Consider the following 20,617-nt stretch of genomic DNA (forward strand, 5'->3'; position numbering starts at 1 on the left):
TGTTTTCACTTATAAGCTTTTAATCAAACTCAGCCTTGCTTTTACCCAGTAAAATATACCGAGTCATTGTGAGTTTCCTTACAATATTTAGATGTTGACATGAAAGCAAGAAATATGGTCGTGATGTTGGCTCAAGAGAGAATATGATGAAATTTTTGAACTTTTAAAAATAGTCCTTTGTTCTTTGAATTTTTAAAAGCTGTATAAGCAGTGTCTAAACTATTGATCTTCATTGCAAGCCCTGACAAAAAGAATTCATTTCCAAATGTGAGAAAAACTTGAAAGAGGCTGGATAACAGCATGGGGATTGGAGATGATTAACATTTGTGATTAATTATCACAAGTGAAAGAGTGAAACTTTTTATAAAGGAAAAAATCAAGGAGACCTCTTTAATCTTCCTTCAAAAGGCATTTAATACAAATGAATAATTTTACTGCTTTCCATTTCCACTCTTTTTCACATTCATGCATCCATTTTAAAACAAAGTATTGATTAAAAAATGCTTAATTGTTAACTAACAATGTTGATTGCTTATATTGTTTAAACTGTTGTTTAAAGTCCTTTTATATTCCTAAGTCATTTATTTCCCCTTGAATATGAATTTGATTTTGTCATACTTACCTTCTGTAGTAAAATTTCTAAAACATAACTCTTACCCTTTTATGAATATTTTAATAAACTCAGTAACCATGCCTTAATAATCTTGTTATGGACATCAAATTTTCCAAATTAATAATGAATTAGATGAGTAGAGAGAGAAACAGATTTCTTTTACTTTTTCTTTATTTTTATTGAGATATACTTGACATATAACATTGTATTAGTTTCAGGGGTACAACATGATGGTTCTGTATTTGTATATATTGTGAAATGATCACCACAATAAGTCTAGTTAACATCCATCACCACCTGTAGTTACTGTCTCATCTTTCTTGTGATGAGAACTTTTTTTTTTTTTTTTGCGGTACGCGGGCCTCTCACTGTTGTGGCCTCTCCCGTTGCGGAGCGCAGGCTCCGGACGCGCAGGCTCAGCGGCCACGGCTCACGGGCCCAGCCGCTCCGCGGCATGTGGGATCTTCCCGGACCGGGGCACGAACGCGTGTCCCCTGCATCGGCAGGCGGACTCTCAACCACTGTGCCACCAGGGAAGCCCTGATGAGAACTTTTAAGATCTACTTTCTTAGCAACTTTTAAAGATGTAATACAGTATTATTTACTACAGTTACCATGCTGTGCATTACATCCCCAGGGCTTATTTATCTTATAATTGGAAGCTTGTCCTGTTGAGTATATTTAAATCCAGTGCTTGAACAATTTGATTTTTCTTAATGACCCTGGCAATTTTTTAAATGTATCATTTAATGACATTGCACAACTTTTAAAAATATCTTTACTGGAGTATAATTGCCTTACAATATTGTGTTAGTTTCTGCTGTACAACAAAGTGAATCAGCTGTACGTATACCTATATCCCCACATCCACTCCATCTTGAGCCTCCTTCCCACCCATCTAGGTTTTCACAAAGCAGTGAGCTGATCTCCCTAATTGCACAGCTTTTTAAAAATGTCAGCCTTGTATAACAATTGGTAGAGAAAAATTTTCTAACTCTGTTGCAACCAGGATGATTTAGGCTTGTCTATTTTTTTTTTTTTTTTTTTTTTTTTTTTTTTACAAATCTAAAGAATGCTTATGGTCTAAATGCATGCTGTCTGTGGACCTCCACATCTACAGGTATCTTCTCTGCAACTGGGACATGGTTTTCCACTTATTAAGGTGTGTAGAAACTGTGTTCCTTGCCTGTTGCCCACTTGTGGCATTCTGTATGTGACCAAAGACTTCTCGTGGGGACCAAATCAGAATCTGGCATCATGACCTGAACCAGAAAATCAACTCCTATTGAAAAGAGAAATGGCTGAAAGAAAGAACAGGAAAACCTAATATCTTAATATGTACTTGTCACACACAATGTGAATTCCAAAGTCAACAAATAGTTGGTTGTCAAAATGTGTCACTTCTCTGCAGTAGCAGGCTGACAAATCATGAGATATTTTAGGTACATTTTGACAACAAGGAATAATGAACTGTGGTTGCATTTGGGAAGGATTTTTTTAAATATATATTTTATTTATATATTTTAAAATTTATTTTACATGTATTTCTTTTTGGCTATGTTGGGTCTTTGTTGCTGCGCATGGGTTTTCTCTAGTTGCGGCGAGCGGGGGCTACTTTCCGTTGCGGTGCGCGGGATTCTCATTGCGGTGGCTTCTCTTGTTGCGGATCACGGGCTCTAGGTGCATGAGTTTCGGTAGTTGTGGTGCGTGGGCTTCAGTAATTGTGGCACGTGAGCTCAGTAGTTGTGGCTCGCGGGCTCTAGAGCGCAGGCTCAGTAGTTGTGGCACACGGGCTTAGTTGCTCCGCGGCATGTGGGATCTTCCCGGACCAGGGCTTGAACCCGTCTCCCCTGCATTGGCAGGAGGATTCTTAACCACTGTGCCACCAGGGGAGTTCTGAAAATGATGAATTTTTAAGTTTAAACCTATAGTTGGTGGATGGTATTTAAGAAAGCAAATCTGGTAGTTTAAAAATTATCAGTTTTAGGAGTTGGTCCGCAGATTTACCCTCAAATAAATTCCTATGCATTCATTGTCCAGTGACATTTAGAAAGCTGCATTCTTGTGTTGTGTTAAACATCTACACAAATTGGTTGTAAGAAAAGTAGTGTTTATAGATAAAAATAAATAGCATTGTCTTCTAAACTTGAATTATTATCCAAGGGAAACATCACCTTTAAAAAATACAGTTCAATAAAATAGACATTAAAAAAATTTTATCAATAGGTAACTCATGAATGCTGTTTTGTAGTGTGTTTAGGATTTATAAAATTCCCCGAAGAAACCTGCCACTACTCATTGTAATACAACTGCCACGCACAGCCGTCAACATCTACCTTACATTTACTAAGAATTACTTTGAGTTTGTATTTATTTACACTAAAGCGTTCAGATCCTAAAGAGATGGTTTAAATTGTTGCCTTATTTCAGTCATTCCGTCTTTTAAAGTTTACCTAGAAAGTATTCTTGCCTGGGCTGTTAGAATCCAACTGCTCCAAACCTTGAGAGGTTTGGAAGATGAAGCACTTCTGTTGGTTATTTAGAGCTGAAATATAATATATAATTGGGTTGAATCAGAATGAGAGTGATCAAGGGATAGATTCAGCAGCAAACATATTTTGCTCACAAAAAGGTCAATATAGCAGAGAAATGAAGCTCGCTTATCCTTCTGACCAAATGGTCCTTCCTTTTCAATCCTGGGGGTCAATTGCAAGGCACCCAGTGTTGAGACAACTCAACCCTATCCATCTTAGATTCAGCGTATGCATATGTTCCTGTGAGGATTTATTTAGAAAATACATATTGACAACAGCCAAGACAAGGAAGCAACCCAAGTGCCCACTGACAGAGGAATGGCTAAAGAAGATGTGGTACATGTATGCAATGCAATACTAGTATGCAATGCAATACTACTCAGTCATAAAAAAAAAATGAAATAATGCCATTTGCAGCAACATGGATGCACCTAGAGATGATCATACTAAGTGAAGTAAGTCAGACAGAGAAAGACAAATGCCATAGGATATCACTCATATGTGGCCTCTTAAAAAATGATACAAATGAACTTGTTTACAAAACACAAACAGACTTACAGACTTCAAAAACAAACTTATGGTTACCAGAGGGGAAAGGAGGGGGGATAAACTAGGAGTTTGGGATTAACATATACATACTACTATGTATAAAATAGATAATCAGCAAGGACCTACTGTATAGCACAGGGAACTCTACTTAGTATCTTGTAATCACCTATAAGGGAAAGGAATAAAAATATATATATATATATGTATGTAAGGGAAAGGAATCAAAAAATATATATATATACATGTATGTATATATATATGTATATGTTTAAAAAACTGAGTCACTGTGCTGTACACCTGAAAATGACATATTGTAAATCAACGATACTTAAATAAAATAAAAATTTTTTAAAAAGAAACACACATAAAGCACCATCCTGGCCTCTCACAGGTGCCTGGCACATCTTTACACATTTAAGAAAATATCACGAACCCATTAAAACTGGAGTCTTATTAATGGTGTGCTACCTATATTTATGTCTTTGACCAAAGAACCATGTTTATGCAAGATGTTAATATTAGGGGAGGCTGGGTGAAGGTTATACGTGGGAACACTGCCCTGCCACGGTACATTTTCTGCAAATCTAAAAATGATTCCAAAACCGAAAGTTTATTTAAAAAAAAAAAACAAAAAAACAGAAGTCTGCCTGGGTTAGCGGAAACTTGAGGACCTGAGATCAAATTTGCCTGCCGTGCTCCATGTGATAAGTCAAATCCCTCCTGGCAGGCAGTGGATCCTGGTTACAAGTATCACTGGATCTGTCCCCATCAAAGGCGTGTGGTGAAATCAGTAGCTACCCTTGGCTAAATGCAGCCCCTACAAATGTAGGGAACTGTCATTGCCCTGAGACACCAAGAAAAAATCCCGGGGATCGATTTAGCCTCCATTCCTGTGCAATGTAAACCCATTGTCTTTATGTCTACATCAGTATCATGAAAGATCAGAACTGTGTTATATCACGGGTCATTCAAGTCTAACGAATTACATATTTATCTAATGTATAAGTAATATCAGTTACATTAATTAAAGAAACTTTATTAAGGGGGAAACAGGCCGAAGGAAATAATTTCTTGACCCATGCTCTTGACATACCTGTGTCGAAGGCTCATTTGCTTTGTGAATACAGGCTTTTCCTGTGTGGCCGATAGACAAGGAGAATATTGAATCCAAAAGGAAACAAAGATTTGGCCTCAATAGGACAGCCTGTTTTGTAATGTCTTTTTAGAATGTTGCGGATTTAGGGCTAAAAGGAGTGACTCTGATCATGTGACATGAAGCATTCACGCGTCTGTCCTACAATGGATATTGTATCTTCGGCAAAACATTCCTCTTTCAGACCAATTTCTCATTTCTTGTCCATCAATGATGCTTTTATATGTCACAGAAAGGAGAGAAAAGCCTTTATGGTGAAAATACTTTTGATACTGACTTGATGTAGAATTTACGTGGGATAAACTTTTGCCGCCTCTTACTTGAAATTATTTAAAATAGGCTGTTGTGCTAATAACTTCAAGTTTATACATGTTCCCGCTGAATTTACAAACATTACATAGGGCCAGTATTTGCTGGCAACCAGTGTGACACTGGCTGTGGGAATGAAATCATAAGCAGCACGATGCAGGTGGATAAGAATCGGGACAACTGAGTTCAAATTTTCTTCCAGGCTGGCCGTTCTGATAGGAGCTACTTAATTGGATCTGCTAATCTAATTATCCCCAGCAGAAAACTAGGATCAATATTATTCCTACCGATGAGTCTCTATGAGCTGTTTACTAGATCAAGTTGTTAAGATCAAACAGCATGAGAGGAAGTTTCCTTGTACATCATAGGTACTTCATTTTGTTAACATAGAGACGAATGTAGAGGATTTTCATTGAAGACCAAGTGTAGCCTGGTAGCTATTTTATTGTAAGACCGAATATAAGAATTTTGATTTTTTTTCTTCTTTTTTGCGGTACGCGGGCTCTCGCTGTTGTCGCCTCTCCCGTTGCGGAGCACAGGCTCCGGACACGCAGGCTCAGCGGCCACGGCTCACGGGCCCAGCCGCTCCGCGGCACGCGGGATCCTCCCGGACCGGGGCACGAACCCGTGTCCCCTGCATCGGCAGGCGGACTCGCAACCACTGCGCCACCGGGGAAGCCCAAGAATTTTGATTTTTAAAAAATTTCCCAAGAGTTCTAGATAGTTTAAGTATTGACTCAACGTTCAGAATTAATTCTTTTGTTCCTAATTTTAAAATTTTTGAATCTTTCATATAATTTTAGAAGGTTGCACTCCATCTACAGTTATTACAAGATATTTGCTCTATTCCGCATGTTGTAAAATCCATCCTTGTAGCCTGTCTTACACCCAGTAGTTTGTAACTCCCACTTCCTCACCCCTATACCCATGCCCCACCGCTGGCCACCACTAGTTTGTTCTCTGTGAGTCTGCTTCTCTTTTTATTTTATTCACTAGTTTGCTGTGTATTAGATTCCACGTATACGTGGACATGACCATCCAGTTTTTGAATTCCCTTGGAACTCTTGGAAAGGTGATTTTCCATTTACAATGACAGAACAATTAGAAAGGACAGAAAGAATGTGATAGAAAATAGCCAACATGCTTTGGAATCCCTGCGTGTGTGAGCCTTGTGCAAGGACTGTCTCACTTCTGCTTCTATGAATTCTTCGTGGTGTTTCCTCTTGTGCATTTGGCCCTGTGGTTTTCCATCCTGTGATAACAAGCTTGGCTGTTCCTCAAAAAAAAAAAAACCTCAAAGTCCTGCGCCCTACGTCACTGGGTTTGCAGAGCATGTGGCTTCTGCCATTTCACTCACAGTGGCAGACACATTCCTTCAGCAGACACATACTATAGACCTGGGACTGATAGGGTTGGCGTTGCAGCAGGAGAGAGAAAGCCGTCATGGGTGATGCACGCTTTTCTGTCTGATGATGTGGACTGTGATGCTGCTGTATTCTGAGAGTAAGAGGGTTAGGTTTATAGGGGTAACGTGACTGCTGTAACTTAAAATACTTTTCATGGGGCTTCCCTGGTGGTGCAGTGGTTAGGAATCTGCCTGCCAACGCAGGGGTCATGGGCTCAAGCCCTGGTCCAGGAAGATCCCACATGTCGCGGAGCAACTAAGCCCGTGAGCCCCAGCTACTGAGCCCACACACCTGGAGCCCGTGCACCGCAACAAGAAAAGCCACCGCGATGAGTTGCCCACGCACCGCAATGAAGAGTAGCCCCCTCTCGCTGCAACTAGAGAAAGCCCCGTGCAGCAACGAAGACCCAATGCAGCCAAAAATAAACAAATTAAGTAACTTGCAAAAATAAATAAATAGCTTTCAGTGAGTGAGGTCAAGAAGCAACTGGTGATATCCCTTGAACTCTGTGGTTCGAGGGATAGATTAATTGGCGATCATTAGCCCATAGTGATTAGAAGATAGATTTTTCATACAAAAATGTTTTCAGTCCTATCTTATTTCATACATTTTCTACTTTGTTGTACGTGCCTCAGTTACATCTAATTTTCAGCAGACCTGGGTAAACTCATACCTAAAGTTCAATGGAAGAAAATAAACCAAAACAGTCACAGTGGACATGTCAACATCATTTAACAAGACCTTATTGCACACAAGAACACAAAACCTATAAGAGGCTTTTCCCTCACCTTACAAAATCCCTCCTTTGGATTTCACATCCAAAATTAAACTTTCCACAGGTGGGACTTTCCTGGTGGTCCAGTGGAAAAGAATCTACCTTCCAGTGCAGGGGACGGGGGTTCGAACCCGGGTCGGGGAACTAAGATCCCACATGCCGCGGGGCACCTAAGCCCGCGCGCCACAAGTGCTGATCCTCTGCGCCTCAACTAGAGCCCACCTGCCACAAACTACAGAACCCACACGCACTGGACCCCGTGTGCCACAACTAGAGAAGAGAAAACCCACACGCCACAACTAGAGAGAAGCCTACGCACCACAACGAAGAGCTCGTGTGCTGCAACGAAAGATCCCGCGTGCCTCAACGAAGATCCCGCGTGCCACAATGAAGATCCTGCGTGCCACAAACTAAGACATGATGCAGCCAAAAAACAAAACATAACAAAATCCACAGGCTAACGTGCAACAGGACCTCGTAACTTATCAGAAGTAAATTTTTCACATCAGCCAGTGGAGGATGGACATGTATGTTGTAACAGAAATGATGTGTTGGTGAGCATAGGATACAGCTGCTTCATTCTGACTCTAAGTATCCCAGTGTTTGGGACACGTGCCCTTAGGAGTTTATCATCTTTTGAGAATTAAAAGTGAGAATGAATGAAAAGCAGTGCGCCAGGAACAGAGAACAGTTAGTGGCCTGATGAGACGGTTAATCCAGAGAGTTGAATGCTATGTACACACTTAGTGAAGAACAAAATATATGTAAACCTGGTGAATAATTCTTGGGCAAGAAAGATGGAAACTTTATTATCAGGGAGTCATCCAACCATAAAAGTAGAAGATTAACCGAGTCTGGATACATAGAAGGCATTTCCTAGTTTTATTATTTGTTCCGTCAGATGGTTTGAACAGAATCTCAAGGCATAATTTATAAAAATGTGTTTGAAAACACATCTGTGTGCTGCAGGGAGATAATCAAAACAATCTACATGCCATCACGTTCTGCTTTCGTCCATTGAAATACTTTTTGGCGTTCTCCCATTTTGCTTCCAAATGGGTAAGCTGTACATTATACATGGTGCCCACATCTTTCTCCTCTTAATCCAGTGATACATTATGTGGATGACATACATTTAAAGAGAAAGATTAGAGCCTACACAGGCATTGAACATGGAAAACCCAGTATTACTGACCCAGTTTTTACAGATGTGGAGACGCACACCCATAGGTGTGCAAACTCCATAGGAGTGTAAGCGTTGTATCCATGGCGCTGAGTTCTCCACAACATGAAGCTGAAGACCTTATAATATCTCCCTTTTCCTACATTTTAGTGGCTTCATCAAACGAGGGATATATATGACTGTTAATCACTCTCAAAGCACCAAGAATAATAAATTGCCCTGTGAAATGGTTAATCCAGAGATTTGTACACTATGTACACATTTACAGTAGAACAAGGTATATATTATCTATATAACCTGGCAGTTAATCCTCATGGGAGGAAGGTGTAACCTTCATTCCACCAAAGTTTCCATCATTATTTCTATTCAAATGTTTACGCATTCAAACTTTTTCTCATCTATAACACGTGTGCCAAACTGTCCACAAATTCTTACTTGACCTCACTGGCTCCTGTAGCTTCAGACCCAGCTGGTAAAGTCTTCTGTGTTGCCAGCAGCTTTGAGAGCCTTTTTTCCCCAGTTATTAACAAGAATCAACCTGTCAACTTTTTGCCCTACAATTAGAGCAAGGTCAAGGTAATCACCCTAAAAAGCATCACTGTCTTGCAGTTCCATGCTCTAGTTTTCTTGAGTTGGAGACCAAGGAGAACTATGAAAACACCTGGGAATTTTGACTTAGTTGTAAACGGCTGCTTCTGAGCTGAGGCTGGCATTAAAAGGCTGTGGTTGACATGGGTTAGAAGTTGGGGTGATGATGTTGCGGATTCACTTCCCCAACAGGTGTTATGCATCGTATTAAGAGCTGTGCTTGCCTCTGGTGCAAATCTTTTGCCCGTCATCCTGTGCTTTGCAGGCTGCCGCCAAACGGGGAAATGATACAGGCCATCTTTGTGTGGCTGCCCCCGAATGGCTCGCGGAGTGAGGCGGGGCACAGAGGCCCCCAAATGCCCACCCTGGTGGCAAGACTCAACCACACTGCCCTCAGAAGCTACAGCCTAATAAATCACCCGCAGCACAAGTGTGTATGTAGAATGGCCTGGAAGAGGTGGGCACGTATCACACCATGCAGATGAAGGCTGTGAATTACCTGTGCAAAACTTAGACTCCTTCTTTTTTCCCAAAACTTTATATTTTTAGGGCAGTTGTAGTTTCACAGCAAAATTCAGGGGAAGATAACAGAGATTTCCCATATAATCCCAACCAGGACCCATGCATAGCTTTCCCCATTATCAACTCCCCCCTCAACCCCAGAGGGTACCTTTGTTAAAATTGATGAATCTACACTGATACATCAGTATCACCCAAAGCCCATGGTTTATATTAAGGTTCACGCTTGGTGTTGTACTTTCTGTGGGTCTGGACAATGTAGCTTTCACTATAATACCATGCAGAGTAGTTCCACTGCCCCAAGACTCCTCTGTGCTGTACCTGTTCACCTCTCCCTCTCCTCACGCCCCTTAAAGAACCCTTCTGGCAATCACTGATCTTTTTTTTTTACTGTCTCTGTAGTTTTACCTTTTCCAGAATGTCATAGAGTTGGAACCGTACAGTATGTAGCCTTTTCAGACTGGATTCTTTCACTTAGTAACATGCATTAAGGTTCCTCCATGTTTTTTCATGGCCTGAGAGGTCATTTTTGTTCAGTGCTCAGTAATATTCCATTGTCTGGATACATACAGCCAAGGTTATTGATCCATCCACGGACTGAAGTTGCTTCCAAGTTTAGACTCATTCTTTATTTACTTTTATTCATTCCTATTATGAATATTTCCCTCAAATAAAGAAAGGCATTGAAATTAGAGTCTAGAAATAGTAGTTTCACTTGTTTTTGTTATAGTTAAATTTGAAAAGCTTACCTTGTGTGACGTGGTCATCTTTGAGTCGATACACGGTGGTACCACAGAAGATTTTATGGAAAAAAATGTTCTAAAACCCAGTTTACGAGATCTTTTTGGAGGACCATGAGAAGATTTTGAGGATAAAATGGCACAGTCACAAGCATCTCATTTAATAGGCCATGGTACATATCGATCACAAGACCGTGTAACCGGTTCCCATGCTTGAGTTAAGATACTCTTTGTCTCAGCATTCGGAAAAATCACTGTAAAGCGAAATTATGGAGTCACTGGAGGGTTTGCTTTTGAAGGAGCAGAGAACCTCTCTGTTTTACTGCAGTCCTCATCCACGCACATCCCATGCAGTTCGTTGCTGGTGGGGTCTGCGTCTTCCAAAGTTTTTCTGCATTCAAAGCCAATACGGGGGAGCACTGATGTCAATCAAACACCAATCAAACAGAGTTTCTGCTGTGAACAGTGAGTCTCCATAAAAGGGGGGAAAAAATCCTTAAGTACCACAGTCAATACGGAAATCAACTGAGATTTCACTGGGCTGCAGACAGGGATGTTCAAACTTATGCGCCCCCGAGACTTGGAGCAAAGCATGAAAGAGTGCAGCCCGCCCTGGAGCCCCAGGGGAGACGGAATACATTTTGAAGAAGCACGTTCACATCGTTTCTCCATGTTTCTTTCTCCTATGCAAAGTGTTGTAAACAGGGATACAATAGGGAGACAGCTGTGAAGTTTAGCAAAGACAACCGGCCTGCAGGAAGCCATGGTGGGATCGGTGGGATCAGACAAGGTAGAAGCCTAGTTTTCTAAGCTGGCCTGGCGTGGATATTTGATCCACAAGTTGGAGAATCCGTATAGAGATATTTAACAACTGACTGATTGCTGTCAGGATCCCCCCAGAAAAGGAAAAAGGGGTAATTTGTTACCCAGAGGTAGATAACTAATATCACCATCCATCTATGAATTACTTTATTTTGAATAACTGTATAATCTCTGAAGAAGGCACAGGAGCCTCAGATGACTCCCTCAAAATAAATATATATATACGTTATATACATATATTTGTATATTATAAATCTGTATATAATCATATATAATATACAATATATTTTATTATATATTATATATAACATAATATATAATCCCTCAAAAGTATATGTATACACAAATAACTAATTATATGTACTAATAACTAATAAGCATTAGTTATTACTAATTATATAGCTATATATAATATGTATAATTATATATAGTTTTATATATCATTACTAATAACTAGTATATAGTAATATATAAGTTTATTTGTCTGTGTTAACATATATGCATATTGTATGTATATAGTAATAACATATATTAGTTATTACTAATGGTACGTACTATACATAATTATGTATAGTTATGTTATTACTAATAATATATACATACTACTAATATAATATATAAGTGTATATGTATAAACACTATACAGTAATAGTAATATATATTAGTGTATATATGTTGCATATTAATAACTAATTGAACATTTAATATTTTTTTGCTGATGACATGAAACTATCCAAGTGACTTTTAAACATTTTAAATCCCTTTAAAAAGGCATACAGTAAATGCTTTGTTTGTAGAATGACCAATTCTGCAGATACCAGTAGAATGGAAAACGAGACTTGTAACGGTATAGAAATCAGCACTTGTGCCTTACGTGAAAATTTTCAGTGACTGCGTGGTGCAAAATCTGCTTGACCTCAAGTATTTCTTAGTTGGAGATGAATTTGATGTTTATGAACGATTGCATTTGGTTCCTTGTTTTGGAGAAGACACTTTCAAAAATGTATGGAAAAGTGCATAAAATTATGTCATGAAGTGTAGAGGAGAAAAAGCAATGTTTCTAAATTAAGATATTATTTCATATTAAATTTAAATGCTTGAGACTTGGGATTTGATCATTTCATCTAATTCTCTAAATATTTAAATATTCAAATTGCATACCTTTATTTTTACATCTCTCTCATTAGAAATATTAAGGATCTCCCTGTATTCTGGATCGAGGTTGCTCATTGATGCCCTCGGTGGGCCAGGGAATATGGAATGTTTTGAGAGAATAAAGATAAATTTAAAATTTTGAGACTGCATTAACAGAGGTTTCTTTCTAGTGGCAGAGACAGGATATGAAGAAATAATGTTTTAGTAACGTGATGGATTAGGTAGAGAGAGGGCTAGAGAAACATGATGTGGGTTTTCAGAAGAGCTACTTGGTCATTGAAAGGAACAAGTTATATCATCAACAACTAGTGAGGGAAAGTCCTGGCAATTAAGGCAATAAGGAATTGCACTCCTAGCATATGAAGCCCAACAAACAAATCATCGCAGTGAGGCAGGGTTGCAGGGACTTCCTTCAGCTTGTGATCAGCCGGAAGGACCTGGAATTTGACTTGACACACGTACACGGTAGTCGGGACACAGCCTTCTCCTTCAGAGAATAAGAAATTCGTGTATTAGATAAAGAATCTATATATTCTTTTCTGACTTTGGAGAGAGAAAGTGATATGCTGTATTTGGATGTGCAAACCACTCCAAGTTTCAGACCACCATCCATGGTACCCAAGAAACATGGACGGCTAGGCACTGCTGAGGTTCACAGGTTACAGATTTTTAGTGCTATGAGGAATCTTCAAAACAGACGTGCTTATATTTAGATTTGGGGTGCCTCATGCTACGATAAATAAATATGTCAATAAATCCTGTCCTGTCGCTGTTGAAAGCAAACCTGACTTGAATTCCATTTGTACCACTACCGGCAACATCTTCCTGGACATCCTCTGAGCATTCTTACTCATTCTTATGTTTTCCACTCTTGCCTCCTACGGTGTGTTCTCCACAGAACATCTGAGGATCTCCTCTGTTTGACCCTCGAATGCTTTCCTGTGATCATTAAGAGCAAGCTTCAAACTGCTGTATATAGCCTCTGAAGACCAGTACATCTTGGACCCGCCTCTGCTCCCCTAATGCTGTTATTGACCCAGTCTTTTCTCCAATCACTTTTTTCACTCATTTCCCCAAGATTTTACCTTCTGCTATTCACCCAGCTTCCACCCCTGTGTGTGGAACAACCTCCAGAACTACTAGGGAACATTATGACCATCAATCAAAACCAAGGACACTATCACACTCTCTCTTTCCCTCCATGATAGAACTTTCTAGAATCTGGCATTAGCTGCTACATCATCATTTACTCAGTCAGTCAGATACAGTATTTCCTCAAAGGGACAGTCAGCTTTATTTGTCTCACCACTGTTTGTCCAGGCCCTGGAAGGGCATGTACAAGAAAGCAGGTTCTTCTGTGATGGTAGAGTACATAAAATATTAAATTTGCCTTAAAAATTGTCCTTCTGTTTATAGGAATACATTGATATCCACAGAGGCTGATATAGTGGCCTTTTTTGTTTACAAACCTTTATATAAAATAGGAAAATAATAATTATAGAAATATTTATAATAGAGTAAGTAAAATATTGTTTGCTACTAATGTAGAATAATTTTCCTTTTTTTTAAGACTTTATGTTTAGAGCAGTTTTAAGTTTACAAAAAAAAGGGAGAGATGAGAGATTTCCCATATACCTCAAGCCCCCACCCACGCATAGCCTCCCCTGTTATTGACATCACTCACCAGAAAGGGACATGTTTACCAAGAATGAACCTACATTGACACATCATAATCACCCCACATCCATAGTTTATCTTAGGATTCACTTTTGGTGTCGTACTTTCTGTGGGTTTACGCAAATGTGTAAGGTCACGTATCCATCATTATAATATCATACAGAATATTTTCACTGCCCTAGAAAACTCTGTGCTGTCTATTCATCCTTTCCTCCCCCCTAACCCCTGGCAACCACTGATCCTTTTTCTGTCTACATAGTTTTGCCCTTTTCCAGAATGCCATAGAGTTGGCATTACATGGTGTGTAGCCTTTTCAGACTGGCTTCTTTCACTTAGTAATATGCATTTGAAGTTCCTCCATGTTTTTTCAATGGATTGATAGCTCATTTCTTTTTAGAGCTGAATATATTCCATTGTCTGGATCTAGCACAGTTTATTTATCCAATAACCAACTAAAGGACATCTTGGTTGTTTCCAGGTTTGGGCAATTATGAATAAAGCTGCTGTAAATATCCATGTGCAGGTTTCTGTGTGGACCCAAGTGTTCATCTCCTTTGGGTAAATACCAAGGAGTGTGATTGCTGCATCTTACTGTCAGAGTATGTTTAGTTCTACAGGAAACTATAAAACTGGTTTTCAACTTTCCAACTGTACCATTTATTTATTCCTACTAGCAATTTATGAGAATTTCTGTTGCTCCAAATCTTTGCCAACATTTGGTTCTGTCAGTGTTGGGGGTTTTGGCCATTCTAATGAATGTGTACTGGTATTTTAATTCATATTTCCCTGATGACATGTGGTCTGGAGCATCATTTCATATTTTTATTGCCACCATTAAATCTTCTTTGGTGAGGTGCTTATTAAGGTCTTTGGTCCATTTTTAAAATCAGGTTGTTTGCTTTCTTATTGTTGAGTGTAAAGAGTTCTTAGTATATTTTGGATAACAGTTCTTTAGCAGATGTGTCGTTGGCAAATATTTTCTCCAGGTCTTTGATTTATCTTCTCATTTTCTTGACATTGTCTTTCACAGAGTAGAAGTTTTAAATTTTAATGATGTCCAGCTTATCAGTTATTCTTTCACAGTTTGCATCTTTGGTATTGTATCTAAAAAGATACAACTGTAGCCAAAGTCATCTGGGTTTTCTCCTATGTTATCATCTAGGAATTTTATAGTTTTGTATTTTATATTTAGGTCTGTGATCTTCTTTGAGTTAAATTTTATGAAGGGTGTAAGGTCTGTATCTAAATTGATTTTTTGCATGTGGATGTCCATTTGTTCCAGCACCATTTGTTGAAGAGACTATCTTTGTTCCATTGTATTGCCTTTGCTTTTTTTGCCAAAGATCAGTTGACTATATTGTGTCTATTTCAGGGCTCTCCATTCTGTTCCATTAATCTATTTGTCTATTCTTTTGCCAATACCACACTGTCTTAATTACTGTAGTTTTATAGTATGTCTTGAAGTTAGATAGCATAAGTCCTTCATTTTGTCCTTCAATGTTGTGTTTGCTATTCTGGGTCTTTTGCTTCTCCAAATAAACTTTAGAATCAGTTCATCCATACCTATCAAAATAACTTGCTAGGATTTTGATTGGGATTGGTATAAAATCTATACATCAAGTTGGGAAGAGCTGCTATCTTGACAATATTGATTCTTCCTATACATTATCATGGAATATATCTCCATTTATTTAGTTTTTCTGATTTCACTCATCACAGTTTTGTAGTTTTCCTCATGAAGACTTTGTACATATTTTGTTAGATTTATATCAAAGTATTTTATCTTGGGGGAGGTGCTAATATAAATGGCATTTTGTTTTCAGTTTCAAATTCCATTTGTTTATTGTTGGTATATAGAACAGTAGTTGACTTTTGTGTATTAATCTTGTATCCTACAACCTTGCTGTCATCTCCTTTTAGTTCCAGGAGTTTTTTAATCAGTTATTTTAGACTTTCTACATAGATGGTCATGACATCTACAAACAGGTTGATGTCTTCCTTCACAATCTGTATACCTTTTATTTCCTTTTCTTGCCTTATTGCATTAGTAAGAAATTCCAGTACAGTGTTGAAAAGGAGGTGGGCATCCTAGCTTTAGACCTGGTCTTACTGAGAAGGCTTAACTGTATTTTTCATAGATAGTCTTTATCAAATTCAGAAAGTTCCCTTCTATTCCTAGTTTACTAGAGTTTTTATTATGAATTTGTGTTGGGTTTTGTCAAATGTTTTCCTGCATCTGTTGAAAGAATAGTACTTTTTTTCCACTCTGAATATATATTTCTTGAACATGGAAATCTATTAGTGGTTTCTACCTTCTCAGCTTCTAAATGAATTTGGATAACAATATTATTTTTGTAGAAAAACATAAAAGTACAATGTTTTATTTTACACATAATGTACAGTATCAATACCAATGGATATCAAAGTTCTTGATGTGTTATTTTTATATCCATATATCAGCTACTTTAAATTTGTACTTAATTCTGTGTTGCCAAAATACAGAATAGCCAGTATACAAATGTGACTATCTTTGGTGTGTTTAAAGGATCAAAGAAATAGATGCCGGTTCTCTCTGTGTCTACTTTGAAAGTGATTCTGGCTTTTTTAACATTTCCAAGAGTACCACTACCTGACAGTGTTTTAAAATGACCTAGGCTTGTCAAAATCATGCCTGTTTTATGTCAGACATCTGTGGTTTCTCAACACTAAAAACAGCCCTTCGCCTAAGAGAATTCTTAACGTCATAAAAACTTCACTGAATAGCATTTTATGGTAGAATCAAAGTTTCTCAAAACTAAGGAAATTATTTTATTCCCTGACAGTCAACACCTCCATATCACGATGCAATTAAGAGTCTTGTAAACTTATCATTACGCTTTGAATACATAGAATATATTTTCTTTTTACTCACTGGGCATCTACAATGTGCAATTGGCACCAATCCCTCAAAAATGCAACTCCAGACATTCACACCACAGGCTTAGTTGTGACTGGGCAAACATTAATGCACTGGTCCCGTTGTTTTCTCTCCCATGAAGATAAGTAAACAAAGGTATTTTAGCAGGACAACCAATTCTTTTGATTTGGTGAAGGGTCCTCAACCATTACTACAAATTTTAAACAAGATATGTTTTAGATAAAGTAAAATATGAATAAGTAAAAGGTTTCACATTTTATTCAATGCACATTAAATGATGAATTTCTTTCTAAATGCCGTTATTCCTTTTCTTGAATTTTTAAAATTTCCCAAACGTTCAAATGTACAGAAATGTAGAGCATTGTGTATAATAAATACTAAGCACTCTTTCCCTAGATTTGACAATGTTTGATATTTTGCTGTATTTGCTTCACTTTTATCTGGTAAAGGATGTCAAAGATGACATTTTTTATAGTTTAATATTTCAATATCCTTTCTAAACAATGTGTAATTCTAGTTTTACTTCTGAAAGTAAATAATTATTAACAATTCTGTAATATCTGATACCCAATTGAATTTCTTTTATTATCTCTGAATTGTATTTTATCCTTGGTCAATTCAACCCAGAATTAAATCAAGGACTGACTGTACATCTCCATTTTTTTTTTAAAGAAATTAGGACAAAGGTGAATACCTTTCATTATAACACATTTTCTATAACATCAAATAGTATATAGTATTCTATTTTATATAGTGTTCATTCTATTTTATATAGTATTTTTAATAAAGAAAAATATAGATATGTTAGAGCCCAAAATAGACTAGAATTACTAAATGTTTAGTAATTATCCTAAAAATATTAAATATCCAAAGTCAACTAAAATCAGAATATTTTAAGTTTCAAACGTCACCTTCATCTAGTGTAATTTTGTTCCATCTTAAATCATTATTTTTTTTCCTTTAAATAGTCTCCACTTTAAAACTCTTCTTCTGCTTCCTTACTCATTTCTGTGAGTACCTTTAGGCAGCTATTATACATTAGATATTTATTTCTGTTTACATTTAGATTTTTCCACAATTGATTTAGCAGTCATCCACCCAGTCTGTGAGCATTGACCCTTCTTTGTCATCTCAATTATTATTTTAATTTAGTGACACAAATGGGAATTAGTATCCTAGGGTCCATAACATAAAGGGGATACACACAAATTTGTTTATAATAGAGGTAGTTTGCACTGTTAATTTCTTTGCAAATAATATTGCTTACAAATGTATTGCCAAGGAGTTAATGACCTGAACATTTACCTAAAGTCAATAACAAATTAATTTTTTAAATTATAAAAAATTGTAAAAATTATAAAAGAAGAAGTTACCAGATTTTTCCTTATATGCCAATGGTACCCTGTGTCTATATCATAACCGTCCTCCACACCATGTCCCATTTCTGAGTGGGTTACATTCCTACCCCTAAAGACACAGATATGCCTGAGGTATACTGGATTCCAGTAATGTCTTTGAACTCTGAAATATAAAACTATCTCGGGGAGCAGAGAGAGAGATAACAAAACAATAACCAAGACACAATTGCAAAGACGTCCCTACCTTCTTCCAAATCTTTGTGCATTTATTAGACGGAGGGCTCTTAGTAAAGAGAGGCTAGATCACGTGTCATTTATCCTTCCACCCTTGTTGGCTACCTTGGTACTGTGCAAATAAGAGGCATCCGTAAACTTTTATCAAACTGAAGGATGCAAACACTTGCAGCAAAGACACAGAAGTATTTCCGAGCTCCTGATGTGCTGTTGTTCCCTGTCAAGGATGTTTAAGAGGAACAAAGAGGGTTTCATGCCTGTTTTATTCACTACACCTAGGCCACTGCATACACATATGCAGTAGGTGCTCACTAAATATTGAAGATACGAGTAAACCTGATGGTTTTTATTGAATCTTTCCTGACACATGAAACTGGCTTTTTCCCATAATGGTTTAATTTATAAAAATGATTCTGGGAAGACTTTTTAAACCATTTTTTTAGATTGAACTATAGTTAATCTACAATGTTGTGTTAGTTTCAGGTGTACAGCCGTATATATATGTATATATATTATTCTTTTCCAGATTCTTTTCCCTTATAGGTTATTACAAGATATTGATGGGCAGATTTTTTTTAATACATTTTCAAATGAACACTCCTGTTGTAGTGTATTCTCTTGTTTGGTTTTATGCCTTTCTCTAAGTCTTGCTGAGTTTTTGCATTTGCCCCAATCTTTTGTTTTCATGGAATGCATTCATCATACTCAGTAACTGGACTCCCTAGAAAGGCTCTACCAGAGTAAATGCCCAAAACTCTTTCATAAGGACAGAAAATGGTGCAAAGGGATGTAATCGATGGCGATAACTATTTTAGTAATCAGGTGGCATGCCGAAAGATAAAATAAACAGACTTTGCAGTTAACCCTTATGGGTACTACATGATATTGAATTAAGTTAGTTTAAAGAGAAATTGTAGAAATTGTGTTCATATTTTCATTTATTGATAAATGTCCAGGTAGGGTGCTGTTTTATTTATTTAATACCTGTTTTATTTATAATTTTAACTGCAATATAGTTGATTTACAATGTTGTGTTAATTTCTGTTGTACAGAAAAGCGATTCAGTTATACGTACATACATTCTTTTCCACTATGGTTTATCATAGGCTATTGAATATAGTTCCCTGTGCTCTGCAGTAGCACCTTGTTGTTTATCCATTCTATATATAACAGTTAACATTAGCTAACCTCAAACTCCTACTCCATCCCTCCCCCAACCCTCTCCCCCTTGGCAACCACCAGTCTGTTCTCTATGTCTGTGAGTCTGTTTCTGTTTCATAGGTAGGTTCATTTGTGTCATATCTTAGATTCCACCTACAAGTGATATCCTATGGTCCATATCTGTTTTCTGATACAGAATTGTCACAGACAGGATGCTGAAGATACTTCGGTGATGAACAAAGCAAAAATCCTTACCCTTGGGGGTCTTACGATTAGTAAAAGAGTCAATGAAGAATATAGTAAATAAACTAAAAAGTATTTTAGAAAAATAGAATAACAAGTGCTATTGAAACAGTTGATGTAGAGCAGGCAGGCTGCGGAGCAGAAGTGTGGAGTTGTGGGCTGCAATTTTCACCAAGGTCTAAAGGCAGAAAAGGAAAGGAAAACGGGCATGACAATTCTTGAAGGAAGAGTTGGAAGGAGTGAGGGAGGGAGCTACACAGATGTGGGGACCAAACAATGCACAGACCCCAAGGCAGGAGTGAGCAGGTGTCTCCCAGGTAACCTCTGACTTGAAGGCAGGGAGGGTAGGAGAAATACAAGATGAGGACTCAGTGTGACAGGGTACCAGATATTTAAATCTGTTTCACTGACTACCTTGGAGAGCTGTTGCAAAGCATTGAGCAAGGCGGTTATCATCTGCTTACCTGTGTTGGGAAATGTCTCGGACACGTGCCCGAGTGGTGGAGACCAAGAATGCAGAAATTCATGGGAAAAAAATGGCGGCTCAGCCTTCAGGGTGATGCTGTTGAGTTTGGTCAGAAGTGGTATCTGATCCTCAGAGTATTTCAAAGGTTTAGCCTAAAGGATTCATCGAACAGATTACACGTAGAATATGAGAGAGTGTAGACAGAAAGATGTCTA

Source organism: Kogia breviceps, chromosome X (genome assembly GCF_026419965.1).
Source record: "Kogia breviceps isolate mKogBre1 chromosome X, mKogBre1 haplotype 1, whole genome shotgun sequence".
In the NCBI taxonomy this organism is placed as follows: Eukaryota; Metazoa; Chordata; class Mammalia; order Artiodactyla; family Physeteridae; genus Kogia; species Kogia breviceps.